This window comes from Octopus bimaculoides, chromosome 4 (assembly GCF_046866305.1).
Source record: "Octopus bimaculoides isolate indiv1 chromosome 4, ASM4686630v1, whole genome shotgun sequence".
NCBI lineage: Eukaryota > Metazoa > Mollusca > Cephalopoda > Octopoda > Octopodidae > Octopus > Octopus bimaculoides.
The window spans coordinates 3098474-3113473 of NC_142931.1; the positions used below are offsets into that span (position 1 = coordinate 3098474).

The 15000-nt window shown below is 37.6% G+C and overlaps 1 protein-coding gene across 4 annotated transcripts in view; it reads left to right on the plus strand.

The window, feature by feature from the left end:
- LOC106870014 (uncharacterized) overlaps positions 1-15000 on the plus strand; it is a 449496-nt gene that overhangs the window by 103787 nt on the left and 330709 nt on the right. For all 4 annotated transcript variants that reach the window (XM_089350168.1, XM_052966859.2, XM_089350167.1 and 1 more), the window contains one exon: positions 13813-13872. The gene's annotated coding sequence lies outside the window, so the exon portion shown is untranslated. The remainder of the gene's footprint in view (positions 1-13812; positions 13873-15000) is intronic.

Sequence of the window (15000 nt, forward strand, 5' to 3'; positions counted from 1 at the left end):
TTAATGGTTTATAAAATATCATAATTATTTAGTATAAGTAGTGTTATTATTATTATTATTATTATTATTATTATTATTATTATTATTATTATTATGACTTACATTATTTACATTTGACGGATATTTGTCTTCATCTTGTTTGTTGTTAACACAACGTTTCGGCAGGTATACCTTCCAGCCATCATCAGGTGTCTTGGGGAAATTTTGAACCTGCACGGGCATATGGCGTAGTGGTTAAGCGTGCGGGCTACTAACCCCAAGATACCGCGAACGATGTAATCGACTCATCCCCAAGCTGCTCTTGTGGAAAAACTTTGAAATAATTAATATAATGTTTATTATAACGATTCTTACATAATTATGTGTTTAAATATTAAAATATTGAGATTGGTTTGTTATATAATAGTTTAGTTAATTAAGTAAATACTAGTTGAATACTATATACAGATATGGCAACATTAGAGACACCACAGAAAACAATAAACTGTATTCGTTTGTTAGCATAATAGTAATAGCATCAGCACCATTTCTCCATGCGCACAGCCATACAGCCATATCCTAATCAGTGAATCTAAAATATTTTCAACAACTGTTTTGTTCAGTGGCTTCTAACTCCATCTGTATCCATTCAACGCTTGACGTCTGAAATATGAATGATGTATGCAGTATTGTCCTAAAGTACGGCCATACTGGACAGCTAACCAGGCCAACCACGGGTCTAGAGGGGCGACCAAGTCAATTCAATGATGAATCTGTTATAAAACTTATAAAGTAGGTGTTGCTGTAGCTCGTAGAATATATTCATAGACTGATGGTTACTAGCTGTTTGGGAAAGAGCTCACTCGCTAAATTCAGACTCGCGAAGAGTTTTCTGACAACCATGGTGACCCATGCAAAACAAAATGTCCTGTGTCTTTTACATGTAAAAATTAGTTTTCTAAAAGTTATGGTGTTTCAGGATTACGTTAACGATTTCTAGAAGCCAAGTGTAGACAAAGTCTTTTTGTAGGTATTGCAGTAATGTATACAGCTGTAACATAATGAAACTTGTTGCAGTGAGTTTAGACGATAAAATCATATACATTCCCAGAAGTGTTTCGGAATAAATGAACTTTGAGAAGTTCATGAAATATGTATTTTAATTTTTGTGTTAGAGGCTCCCACAAAACTTACAGTACCCTGGGCTCCGCTAAGGTCTAAATCCAGTTCTGCGTTCTTCCTAGTGTTTCTCCTAATCGGTAATCGGGTACTGTGACTAATGAATAGGGGCAGGCAATTTAGTGTGGTTTGTAAAATTTTAAGACTTGTCCAACAAGTTTTTTAAAAAGAATTTTATGTTTGTACATTGTATTCTGTCTTTTCATAAATAAAGAGTGGAGTGGGCGAAATGTATATTTCACTGGCATTTCTTTGGGAGAAGGATAGAAGTGGGGGGGGGGGTGGATCTGGTGTTTTTTTGAGGTGGAGATGTGTAGTATTTTGGAATGGGGATAATTTGTAGCTTTGGAGTTGGTGTAGCTTACGAATTGAGAAACGTTCTTCTCCATTCTTACTAAATCAAAACGGTCAACCTTCTTTTGTCTCTCATCCCTTCTCCAACCCAAGCTCTCATCTACACTTCATCCACCCTCTACTCTACTTTGACACTTACCCACCTCTATATCCACCCTCATTTAACATTCATACTCTTCATCCACCTTCACTCCCCGTCCTATACTCATCTCTACCTTACTTTAAAACCACCCACCCTTCTCCCACCCTCATTCTCCACCCTGCATTTACACTCATCAACCCTCACCTTATAATCAACCTCTCTTACACATTATTTAAAACTACATAAATCCACCTTAATAAACAAATAATGTCATCACTTGAAACTTTAATCTCTCTCATCCAATTTATTTCGACAAATTAAATTACGTAAGCGACATCATCAATAAATAAAAATATGCTGAAAGCATTATTTAGTCTGAAACATATTATAGTTCTAGGTTTAACCCCCACTCCAAGCCATCGAGAAAATATGTGGTGGCAGGTTAAAGGACTGAGGAATAAAAAGAAATGTCGATGCCAATCAGTTAAGCTTTTAATCTCAAAGAAATTCGGTAAGAGAAGTAAATCTATTTACGATACATAAATAGAACTTCAATCTCTATTTGCAGTTATTTCCGATTTATTTCATAGAACATCTCTTGAAACAGTACATCGCATGGCAGTTGTGGCGGTGGACGGGTGGACAAAGATAGGAACGAGAGAGAGAGAGGGACAGAGTTGTATTGCAGTCGGCCTTGATTCGGAGTTCAAATGATAGGTTCCTCGCTTCATTATGGTAAATAAGAACTAAGTATTTAGTTATAGCAAGTTAATTATTACACTCTTATTCAAATGTTCTTTAATGATAGAGTCAAAGGTGAAAAGGCAACAATTATGACCTTTCATGGCGGGGGTCATTTTTCGTTACTGGAGGGGAAGGAAGGGAAGGAGTTAGGATCAGACGAAAGATTTGAATGTTTAGAATAAAGTAGACCCTGTCACAAATAAACACAAGGTATCATATTGTGTCAAGCTAGGATGAAATGTGACACCCTACAACAGAAACTGTCTTTCTACACAGCTTCTGTCAACCAAATTTCATTCTGAAGGTTCAGGTCGACCTGAAATGTTTGTAGAAAGCATTCGCCGTACAATGGAATTGAAATCGAAACGACAACTGTACGTGTTCTTCTGACAAAGATAGAGATTGTTATTCTGTGTTGGATGGCGAGCGTCGTAAACGATGCCTGGTGGAGTTTCTTCCTTATATTCTGGATTAAAAAGCTGCCAAAATTAACTTTACCTTTTATCCTTCCGGGATCGACAAAATAAAGTACCTGTCAAGTACTGGGGTCAATGTGACCGACTAGGTCCCCCCTGGCACCCAAATTGCTTGCCTTGTCTCCAAATGAGAACCGTAATTATTTTCTATTCGAAAGTTGATCTCCATCTGTGTCAGAGTATTTAATTGCCTGATGCGGTTTCGGTGCTGAATCTATTACACTTCATACTCTCTTCTAATGTTCACATAGGAACATTTATGCAGACTAACGTCGCTAATTACTTGTGATAATTAATCATAAGGTGTAATTGCTGTTTGGAGATCGAAAAATGTAACTTGGATACGGGAGATCGTCTAAACAATTTCAGAGCGCTGAAAGTATGTCATCATGACAACAAGGCAGATAAAATAATAAATTAGAAAAATAAACACAAATAAGAGAAACACTTCATTTTGTCAAGCAAACTGCATCTGAAGACAAACCCCAAAATATAAAGCTTGAATAGAAAATGTTCCCATCAACATGGCTTACCCTTCCTCAACGACCTAACTTGTTTGTAATAGTTATGTCGTAGGCGGACAACAAAGAGTTAAAATGCACAGGAGATTTATTTCAATGCTGAACTCAGACTTAATCTCTTGTTTTAGTCATGACTAAGAGTTATAGGTGCGAAATATTAAAAAAAATGTAATATTTTATAAACCTTTGCATTGTTGCATTTCTTTTATTCACAGACAGACGTGTGTAAGGGAACGCTTGTACGATAGAGGCGAGCAGCGAGAGCGAGGGCTGTGCACCGCATTCAGTGGATATAAAAAAAGTTCTTTATTTCTGGATTAAAATGCTACCAACGATTTCACAGGAAATTTTTTACATGAGATCATTGACAAAGCTGTCCACCCACAAATGATGAATATTTATCCACCGAATGCGGTGTTGAGCACTCGTTCTCACTGTTGTCACCACCGTAACTTATATATTCTTTTATTCTTTTGACTGCGGCCATGCTAGAGCACCGCCTTTAGTCGAACAAATCAACCCCAAGACTTATTCTTTGTAAACCTAGTATTTTATTCTATCTGGCTCTTTTGCCGAACCGCTAAGTTACGGGAACGAAAACACACCAAGATCGGTTGTCAAGCGATGGTGGGGAGACACATACCGAGACACAAACATATGCATACACACATATATACATACGATAGGCTTCTTTCAGTTTCCGTCAACCAAATCCACTAACAAGGTTTTGGTCGGCCCGAGGCTATAGCAGAAAACACTTGCCCAAGGTGCCACTCAGTGGGACTGAACCCGGAACCATGTGGTTGGGAAACAAGCTTCTTACCACACAGCCACGCTTGCGCCTTCCACGTTGCCACGCCTGCGCCTTATATATATATATATATATATATATATATGTTTCTGCATGTAAAAAATGACAGGTGTATAGGTACAGTTATACCTCACCATATCGCGGTTCACCTATCGCGGTTTATCATTAACGCTTACGTTGATTCCTCCGTGGTGTTGTTTTGCATTCATAATAAAATAGAAATATAGAAATAATAAAAATTATTTTAAAATATACAGTGCAGTACTGTTTCTACTTCGCGGATTTTCTCCTATCGCGGAAGGTTCTGGAACGTAACACCCGCGATAGTTGAGGGATTACTGTATACAGGTATACCTGTTTATAGGTGTTCAAGGTGTACCTGTAATATTTTATACCTGTGCCTATGGGTAGAGACATAGAGATAGCAAGAGAATAAATTATAAAGTTAAGCAAAAGAAAAGGAAAATAAAGAAACGGGAGTAGAGATGTGTATTGAAGTATGATTGAGAGCAGAAACAAGTTTGGAAGGAAAAAATATTGGTGGAAGTGGAACGTGAGTAAAGAGGGGGGGAGTAAAAGGGTAACAAAATGAGTGAGAGGAAAGATAGGCTGATTGGAAAGGGGAGAGAATGGGGAGAAGGAATAGAAGTTAGGAGAAGGAGAGATAAGGAAAGAGAAAGAGAAAGAGAGAGAGAGAGAGAGAGAGAGAGAGAGAGAGAGGGTGAGTAAGAGAGAGAGAGAGAGAGAGAGAGAGAGAGAGAGAGAGAGAGAGAATAAACAAGCTCGACTTCTTTTTGAAAGGCAAATGTAATCAGTAGAAAATTTAATTTCAACAAGTATTTCTCAGGTCTTCATAAATAATTCCGTTTTTTGCGAAGCGTTCTGTTTGGAATTCACACGGACCACCTAGAAAAGATCAATTCGCTTAATGTTATTATTGCATTATTCTTTTTATTGATGTTGTAGCAGTGGTTGTTTGTTGTTGTTGTTTAGATTTCAATGATGGGGAAGGGAAGGCAGAGCGTCTCAGCGGAGCCAATGACAGGAAATAGGGGAGACAACTGTGAAATAGCCACGATTACAAACAGCGGCGTGCAACCGAGTGTGAAGAATTGATGGTAATCGCGTACTTCCAGGACTAACTCTGTGTGTGTATGTGTGTGTGTGTGCGCGCGTTAGTATCTGCCAACTTGCATGTGTGTAGGTGTGTGTGCACGTATGTGGGGGCAGCATGCAGTTCTACCTGCACAGGTGCGTGTTTCTTTGCATAGAGGCATCTGTGCGTGTGAATATGTCTATATATATGTGCATGTATGTTTGTGTGTGTATATATGTACATCTGTGAATGCGTTTGTCTATGAGTGCATATGTGAGGGCGTATCATTTCACCTGCACAGGTGCGTGCTTGCATGCGTGTGTATTTTTGTATGTGCATGTGTGTGTTCATGCATGTGTGAATATCTATCTGTGTGTGTGTGAATATGCATGTATATGTGAGCTTGTGTGTGTGAATGTATGAGCACATGTGTGGACGCATCATCTACCTTCACCTGCACAGGTGCACGCTTGCATGTGTCTACATCTTTGTGAAAATGTATATGTGTGTATCTGTGTGTGTATATATGTGTGTGAGTGTGTATCTGTGTGTGTGTGTGTATATATGTGTGTGTGTGTGCGTGTGTGTAAATTCCCCAACACGTGTTTGTCTCCTTATATGTAAGTGTGAGCGTGCATGTGTCTGCGCTTGTATCGAGTTTCACCTGCACAGATGCGTGCTTGTGCGCATGCTCGTGTGTGTGTGTGTGCGCGCGTGTGTGTGTGTATGAATGCATGCATGGGTATGTAGCTTCACCATAAATCTCAGCTTGTGAGTGAATGAGTGTGAAGAGAGCAGAGTGGAATGGTGACCGGGAGAGAGAGCGAACAAGAGAGCGGAGAGAGAGAGAGAGAGAGAGAGAGAGAGAGAGAGAGAGAGAGAGAGAGAGAGAGAGAGAGAGAGAGAGAGAGAGAGAGAGCAAAAAGTCATGAAACCTTTCCTAACTTTTCTCCCATTTTTTATCTCCAGATTTATTTACGATTTTCTAAAGTTTGCGTTTGTCTGTTTCCAGTAAAAAGTGAGACAATATATAAAATATTTATTGGCTGTCGTCAACGAATGAACAGTTGAATGGTTTCTGCGAGTAAATAAACCATTTATTCAGGAAGAGGTGGCACCGTGGGTTGACAATGGACTGCCGGGTTGGTCACTCATTGGATAAATATATACCACCGACATGTATGTGTGTTTGTATGTATGCATGTATGTATGTATGTATGCATGTATGTATGTATGTATTATGTATCTATGTATGTATGTGCGTGTGTGTATATGTATGCATGTTCGAATGTGCGTATACATGCTTCCATACATGCGTACATATATTCGCACATTCAAACACATACATATCATATATACATCCATAACACATACACACACAAAAAACACACACGCGTGCACACGCAAGCACAAGCACACACGCACTCACACGCACATATATGTACAAACATGCATACATACCTACCTATATATATATATACAAGAATAAGGGCAGAGAATCGTCAATTAATAATAGAATTAATAATTAACAATTTTGCCAAGTAGTTCAGTATGAAAAAAACCTTTATCGGTAAAAACTATTTATCATCATAAATATACAGGGATTAGCAATTGAGTTGCTTCTCCAACATACTGAAAATTTAGAAATAGCAGTCAAAGAACTACTGATTCCAAACTACAAATTTTTCTCTAAAGCGGATGGCGATATTTATGGCACACATAGAACAAAAAACCGGAGGGAAAAGCGTAAACAAACCAAGCCTTTAGTTAATTGGATACGAATCGTTTCATGGTTAAGTGAATGGAAATTTCACTATTCCAATCTTCAGCCCAAATATTCTGATAAATTTGAAAGTGTCTCTAAAAAAATTCACGGTAATTTTTGGCCATGCGACACCAAAAATCAACGATAAGAAAGGCACTTACGAATTCATCGGCTAGCGAGTTCAGGCACCCCTCATAAATATCGCCATCCGCTTTAGAGAAAAATTTGTAGTTTGGAATCAGTAGTTCTTTGACTGCTATTTCTAAATTTTCAGTATGTTGGAGAAGCAACTCAATTGCTAATCCCTGTATATTTATGATTATATATATATATATATATATATATATATATATATATATATATATATATATATATATATATATATATATATATATATATATATATATGTGTGTGTGTGTGTGTATGTATGTATGTATATACACACACACATACATATACATATACAAACATTAAACATGCATATACTGATGTGTGTGTGTGTGTGTGTGTGTGTGTGTGTGTGTGTGTGTGATATACATTGGTTCTGTCTGGCCTTTGATAGCCTCTGGAAGCAAGCTAGAATTTTGCATTAAAAATAAGTATTTTTGTTGATCATTTGTTCCAATGTTGTTACTTTCTTGAAAACCACATAAAATATCATTTACATTTTCTTTCTATTTAACACAATTCCCATCATATTTAATTTAAATATATTAAATCGTCGGTAACGACTAACATCAATCCCTCAAAATTACTTGTCTTAGATATAAAACTGAATCAGTTATAATGCACACCGGTCCTCCAAAAATATAGAGGTTCCCTGCCCTAGATCAATGGCCGGTGGTTCCTTCTAATGTATAAAGAGTCTCTGCTTTTATTTCCCTTAATTCCCTGCGGCCTTCAGAAATATAGTGTCCCCAGCTTTCAAGCAAGCGGCCGTCGTTATTTATAATGGTTCCCTGCCTCTAGGCCAAACGCGCCTTAATTCAATGCGACCTTCACATAAGATTCTTCCACTTCGGCCTCAACTCTCCTTCCATTCAACGTGTGAATGTTTACACTCACTAACAAGTTCGATGGGCAATTTCTAAGGGACAATCAACCAGTCTAAGGAGAGTTTAAGAAGCAGTGAATATCAATCAGCTGTGAATGCCGTCTTTCTTAGATTTATGGAGTGTGAGAGAGGGCAGTCGATGAATAATGCAACACAAGGTGAGCCGGAGTGAAGTATCAAAGGGACGCGGAGTTGACCCGGTTTAACAAGGGAACCTGTTCTATATGTTTACGTGTATACATCTGCGTGTCTCTCTCTCTCTCTCTCTCTCTCTCTCTCTCTCTGTATATATATAGAGAGAGAGATAGATATGGGTGAGTGTGTGTGCGTGAATACATACTCTTATGCACACCTATATACATGCACATAGCCACACTTATACGGTATGCATGTATATATGGTGTATATATATATATATATATATATATATATATATATATATATATATATATATATATATATATATATATATATGGTATGGTATGGTATTATACACGCGCGTGTGCGTTGGAATGTATGTATAAGCGTCAAGGTATACGCATTCCCGGTCCCCTGCGTCTCTCTTTGTTTCGTCATCAGTGTTTAAGCAGTCTTATATAGAGAGGTGTTTGCATATGGATGTGTATCGTGTGTATTGAATGGAGGCAGACGATTTGCAGATCTGTTTTGTATACTTCGTAGAGTGTATTTTTTTTTTTTTCAAATATAATTTATAGTTTAACGTTCTTCAGTGAGGCTTTAGCAATTTTATTTCTTGCAGCAGTATGGAAACGCGAAGGTTTCTACATCAATAAAACCTCATTTCCCCGCATCCCTTTCAAGCACGAGCAGCACGCTGCTAGCCTCCCCCCTCGCTCACAATCACTCAGAATGTTACGGCTCGCTACCCCATCCCAGGTCGTCTCCTAGCGAAAGCACATCTTTAACATATCTAGGATCTCCCTAGCTGGAAAACTGATACTTCTCTTCGGGTCAAAATATTCTTCATTCTCCAACAATTACTGAAAATCTACAAAGTTCAGGGAGGCCCCACAATGACGTTTACCAACTGTCTCAAAGGGTTTGTTGTGGCGGACGCCCCCAGGCGAGAAGTGGGCTGGTCCACTGTTAATAGATGGTGGACTGTTATAGTCAGTAGGGTCGGTCGGCGAAGGTAGGCCGTTCGGACCAGTCCCGTGGAGACGATGAAATACGTCGTCATCATGGGACATATCAGTGCCGACGAGGATTCGGACAATATCGCCACATGGGACATATCGGGGTTTTAGTTCAGCTGCGGTTGGCAACGTGTAACAGACGAACAACACCTTGCGAACCATTAACAGAAGTTTTATACTCTGCACAAGTATTTTCCGTGTTGGTCTATGAACGATGAATGCAAATGATAACTTATACACATGAGAATGGATAAACTCTGGAGTTAAGACAAAATAGCTGGTTAGTATGGCTCCGTGACTACACTGGCACGATTGGAGAAATATCATGTTAAATTCATGACAACTAATCTGTGGCTGCCAACTATTGGTTTGAATAAGCATTTGTTAAAACAGCTATTGGCATACTGAATCTGTTCAGCTTGAGAATAGAAATAGAAGTATGAAGTTGTGCAAACGACTGTTTGTTCTGTATCTACAACGGTTGGTGAATAACTTGAGAATGGAGCTGCTACAGCAACTGGCTCGACATTCTATCATTCGTGTTAGCCGTCTGCTTGGACCGTCTGGCTAGAATACAGACTCAACTCGCTCAGCCGCCTTCCTCACAGCTGTCCTATCACATAGACATCCTACACTACATCCAGAAAAGGGTCAACCGACCCTTTTCACTGATATGTACCCAGCTTCTTCCCCACATGCGTGCTGTCCCCTTTCTTTGCCTTTTCTACAGCTACTATTTTTTTCTTTTGCTCGCTAGAGCTGGCTGGTCTCGTACAACCTCTACTCAGATACTCGTGACTCACACATCACTCCCCCTCCCCTTAAACTTATTCTGTCCAGTTACACAGTCCCCAAATCCTTCCTTCTCAGGACGTTGGTCCTTAGTACCTCCCTGCTCATCTCTTCCCTGCAGTTGTTCACCTGCAACGGCTTAGAGCCCATACAAAGGCTAAGGGCTCTGTCCCTTCCTCCAGAACCAACAACCTTGTTAAGGTTAAACTATGTATGAAAGTTGGAGCATATCGTAGGATATGACGTCGAGCTTGAACAGAGAACTGATAAACATGTGTGTGTGTGTGTGTGTGTGTGTGTGTGTGTGTGTGTGTGTGTTGCCTTGTTTTGGTAAAATATACATTAGAACCATTATATTCAGACGTACAAGGAATACATCTTTTCAAAGTCAAATCAATGCGTTTTAGAAGTTTTGTGTCTTTTTTCTTTCTCTTTCATTTTTCCATATTTTAGTTTAAAATAGACGCCATTCGTGAGTTGGGGAAATAGTGAGAAAGGAATAAGATAAATACTTTGAAGAAAACTTACTTCTGCATCTTAACATAATATATATGTATATATATATATATATGTGTGTGTGTGTGTGTGTGTGTGTGTGTGTGTGTGTGTGTGTGTGTATACATAAGCAAGTATATATATGTATATACGTATTTATGTTATATAAGTTTATGTGCATAATGAGTGAGCGTACATAGATCTGTCTTACCAAAACAACTTTACTACTACACATATTTGCACCTCATCTTTAAAGTATAAAGAAAATCTAATAATTTTCTTTTTAGACGAGACATGTAATACGTGGTAAAGAAAATTCAATTTCATTGATTGGTCTATTGAAATATGACGTCAGCTGATGATACCAGATCTAAACATGAGAGGTGATACAAGATAGAAGCTTTTATAGTCGTCTCTATGTAAGACTTAATCGAAAGAAGATGTCCATGATCGATGTGTTTCCAAACGTTCATACATCAGTACCCCATGAGATCAATACACATCTGATAAACATTGCAAACTTTACATATTTCTGTTTTCTTTATCACAACTTCATGAATAGGGTCTATTTTCGACAGAAATACTGAAAATATATCTTTTCTTTCCAAAGTATGCATTCATATAGTTTTTCAGAAAACTGTTTCTCTTTCTCTCTCTCTCTCTCTCTCTCTCTCTCTCTCTCTCTCTCTCTCTCTCTCTCTCTCTCTCTCTCTTTCATTCACTCACACACACACACACACACACACATATAAATGTCAGGAACAATATTCTGAAAAACTATATTAATGCATATTTTAGTAAAAAGATGTATTTTTCCAGATTTCTATGTGAGCATATAGAAGCAAAACAAGGTTGAGAAACTAGTACTCAATTACTAAAGGTAGAGTAAGATGTAGTGTTTAATTAAAGCCAGGGTTGGTGAATATCACATCATAAAACATATAAAAGAAATTTGCTAGAGTGAAAATGGAGTGGGAGAGAGAAAGAAAGGAATGGAAACTTCTTATAGTAAAAGGATTTTTCTAAAACAGTATTTTCTAAAACATGTACACCGATTAGTGACTCGTACACTAATGTCATCCGGCACTCCAGGAAATCATTACTGTTTGTGAAGACCCCAATCAGAGTTAAGAGAAACAAGGATTAACCGTTTGAGGTGCCAATGGATGCCTACGATGGGGCGGAACTATTCATAGTTATTGGTGTATACATTCTAAATTCTCTGTAAAATTCTGTGCGAGTATATACAATGATGACAAGCTTATTATTATTATTCATAGTACAAATCGCGTGCAGACAATTCGTCGACAGACAATTCGCCGACAAACAATTCACCGATTAGACAATTGGCTGATTGGACAATAAGTCGACATGCGGAAGTATCGATCATGGGGTTCATCAAAACGGAACGAGGAAGCAGAAAGCTCCTATACAAAGGGTGGCACCACGCCTTCAGTAGAAGAGTTAACGTCCATCATCCTAACTTATCCGAATTAATTGAGAAGCTTAGGGTAGAACAGTCACGCACCGAAATGGTAATAGAACTGGCCATATCAGGGGTTGAAGTGGCAAGGAAAAGCAAAAAAGTACATTCGCCTGAAGACTTAGAACCATTGTTCTTAATTACGACGATGAAGCTGGGTTGGAATTTTCAAGGACATGTGACCATAATTGCATGGGATATCTTTATTTCTATTTGTAAGTCGAACAAAACATTTTGTGCATTTTTTTCATATGTCGACCTATTGTACGTAATATATTTTTATAAATAATTTTTTTTATTTGTAAGTCTAATAAAACTGTTTCGTAATTTTTACTTTGCTTTTAAAAAATTTCCACATCTTGTCCTTGCAGCAAATGTCCAATCGGTCACTTGTCTTGTCTGTAAGTTGTCTTTCGATCAACTGTCTGTCGACGAATTGTTCGTCTACCATAAAAACGGACATAGATTCGATTGGTTCGAGGAAGATCTTAATCATTCTTTCCGCGCGTGGCTTTAAGAATCACTGTTGATGCGAACCTTAGTAGTGTCAAGTTTCTTAGATGTTACCTCAGATCTACAATGTAGCAAGTTTAGGCATTACCATAAGCGTAACGAAAGGCTATTCTATATTTATAAGAATTCCACACACTCACCTTACATTTTGAAGAAGTAAATATCGTTTTTGTCAGTGAATGAAGAAACCTTCCGAATGGCCACCCTTTATTACAACAATTCCCTTAAAACAACCAGTTTTCTGACCAGATTTGTTATACAAGAAAAGAAAATAAACCCACGAGATCTTTAAGAAATAGGACCAGAAGATTTTGTTCTTCAATCAAAAAATTTGTATTAATGTCAAAACTGATGTAGCTGGGGATTTTTTAGATTCAATATCAAGAGATGTTTCCAAGATGCGTATTAAAGGATATTTAACGGAACACCCTAAAAGTAAGTTATTCTTGTTGTTAGAAGTTTGTTTTGTTGGTTATTGAAATAGAACGTGAAAGGACTTGCTGGAGCTAATGGAAATGAAACTAAATCTAAATATAATTGTATAGATCCTAGAAGCTACCAGTTTAGTGGTAATTACTTTATCGAAGAAGTATATAGAATTAAAGTACAAGTCGATAATAAACCTACATGCAAAACCTATACTGGAGCAATAGTAAACAGCTTCAAGACATGGTCTTGAAAGTTCAGTAGTGTATACCATCTCTCTGATCTGAGTTGACCTGAGGCCACTCTACATCTGGTTATTAAATGCTAAACTATGGTTCGAATTTATTATTTCGTAACTCATCACTGGCACCAAGTAGTGTTCATTGCTAAATTAATTATTTCTTGCATGCCTTAAATAGACCCCATGGATGATAGATATTTTGTACAGCCAAAGGACTCATTCGAAATAGTTTCAAAGATATACTTTGGAAAGATGCTACTTTTAAATCAATGGCGTTAGATGAATGTGATTGGTGTAAAGTTAATCGATTGATACTAATTATCACACTAGCATGAAATAAATAATGTAGATTGATTCTGCATATAATATTAACAGCAAACATTGCTCGAACATTAGAAAGAAATCAATTTGTTTGAAGTGCTCAGCATTTTTTTTTTCAATTGAATTCAAACTAACAAATAACTGACCAAGAGAATAACATATATTTCTGGGGGGGTTTTTTTTTGTATTTTTCTGGTCTAAAACCTACATTCATGAAGTAAATAAACATTTCAAATTAACTTTCTTTCCCATTTCATTTCCAAATGTTTCGCGAAATATCAACTCTTTTTAAACGATACTCATTGACATATTTCTGCTTGCAGATAAATCTCACAAAACTACAGCTTTCGAACATTCCTAAAGTGGACGTTTCTGATTTTCGGGTGAGTACCGAATATTTTAAAGTTCTTTTCTAAACCTTTCCCAAACTTATTTGTTTTTTAGGAATATATATTCATCTAGATCTAATGGCAATTCATGATTGATCAATTTATGACCATTCTTATGACTTTGTTGTGCAAGATTTCATTCTTGTGGCTGTGGGACAAACATGGCTTCCATTAGAGACCAGGCCCTGTATTTCTGGAGGAAACCTGGAACTTTCTTTATTTGACGTACGATTTGAACCCGCAGACCCCCGTACATAACTGGCGCATTATTTTACCAAGGGCTGTAATCATTGCACCTGCTATACATACATATATATGTATAGACATGCATTTGTATATATATATATATATATATATGTGTGTGTGTGTGTGTGTGTGTGTGTGTGTGTGTGTGTGTGTGTGTGTGTGTGTGTGTGTATGTGTGCGTGTTTGTGTCTTTGTGACGGTATTTGCACCCAACCACCGCTCCACAATCGGCGTTGGTGTGCTAACGTACACGTGACCTAACGCTTTGGCAAATAACTCCGATAGAATGAGTACCAGGCTTTAAAAAGAAGTACTGGTATCAACTGATTCGCGTAAAAATCCTTGAAGATGGTGCCCCAGCATGGCCGCAGTCTAATAACAGAAACAGAAAAGTGACAAGAGATATTTGATTTTGTTTTCTTTAAATTATATATATATATATATATACACACACACACACATATATGATATATGATATATGAGAGGTGTTGGTATCTAGAAGACCCAAGATGGCAGGTAAGGCTGTTTAAGTGGTGAGGGAAGACCGTAGTTAGACTCTCGATTCGATGATACTACGAGTGAGGACTCTTATACCGATCTTACGTAAGCATGTATTTGTTAAGTGAAATGAGACAAAGAAGCCAAGGCTGTGTAATAACAAAATACGAACTCCTATCGAAATCTACATACCATGCATAAGAAGCCTTTCTACCCATTCTACACAGCTCTTTCCTTGGATAATGGAACTGCAGCTGTAACAACCTATATATATTTTTTACTTTAATTTTTATTCTCTTATTTCCCTTTATGCTTCCTATGTCTATCCTTTTCCAAAATAACAACTTACATTGAACTCTACTATTTCCCTCTGGTTAA